A 991-nucleotide genomic window follows, 5' to 3' on the forward strand; every position below is an offset into this window, starting at 1 on the left:
GTAATATTACTTAAACCTGTAGAAGTCAGTCAGAAGAGATCATCTACATTGCAAATAAAATATATTAAAAAAGAAAAAAATAGTTTAACTTACCTATGTAGCATTCCTGCTACAGCCAAAATCAATGATCTAATTTACTAGCAGGGATTATGCTGGTTCCAGTAGAATCTTTCTACCTTAAAAAAGGCCAAAGCGATTTAGGCTTGTTACAGAGAAGCAACTTCCTTTGTTCTAGTAGCTGTAAAGCCCCAATGTTTTGCTCTGCCTGCCTGTCCCATATATCCTTCCCTCTTGTTTGACATAGGTCTAGCATACGTGGAGTTGGGCTATTAGAACAACCGGATGGCACGACAATACCTGCTCTTACTGCTTTCATTTTTGACCAGCACCAGTCATGCACCAATACTGCTGCTTCCATATGTCAAGAAATGCTTAATTTGCCTAGGTCTGCCCTACATAACTAACAGCAAAATAATTCCACTGCAGGAGTTGTTTAAGATTCATCAGAGCAAAGCTCTTAGGTATAGTAGTCACCAAATTTTGCCCTTCACCGTCTGAATTTCATCAAGCTTATTTCAGTATAACTTTGTCTGTCTTGCAATTATTTTCATTACAGAAAACCAAAAACATCTTGTGCAACCATGATCCCTCAGTCATTGCATCTTTTAAATTCACTATCTTGAAAGATGTTACTGGATAAAATTATAATTCAACAGAAATAATAGAACTTTTTTGTTAGCTGTTCAATTATACCATAGTATATAAGTTTTAAGTGTGAACCTATGGATAAAGTGATAACCAAATTCTTATTTTGAAAGCAATAACTACTAACATATCTGACTAGTAAAATGTGACAGCAGATGCCTAAAACAAATTTTGCTGTTACACAGGGTTATTTACAACTTAAAAAAAAAAGGAAAGTACATTTCATTTGGCTCTTCCATGTTCCTCAGCAGTTAAATAGCATGCATTAGGCATTGCTTAGAATACG

The sequence above is a fragment of the Aquila chrysaetos genome, chromosome 10 (assembly GCF_900496995.4).
Source record: "Aquila chrysaetos chrysaetos chromosome 10, bAquChr1.4, whole genome shotgun sequence".
Lineage (NCBI taxonomy): Eukaryota > Metazoa > Chordata > Aves > Accipitriformes > Accipitridae > Aquila > Aquila chrysaetos.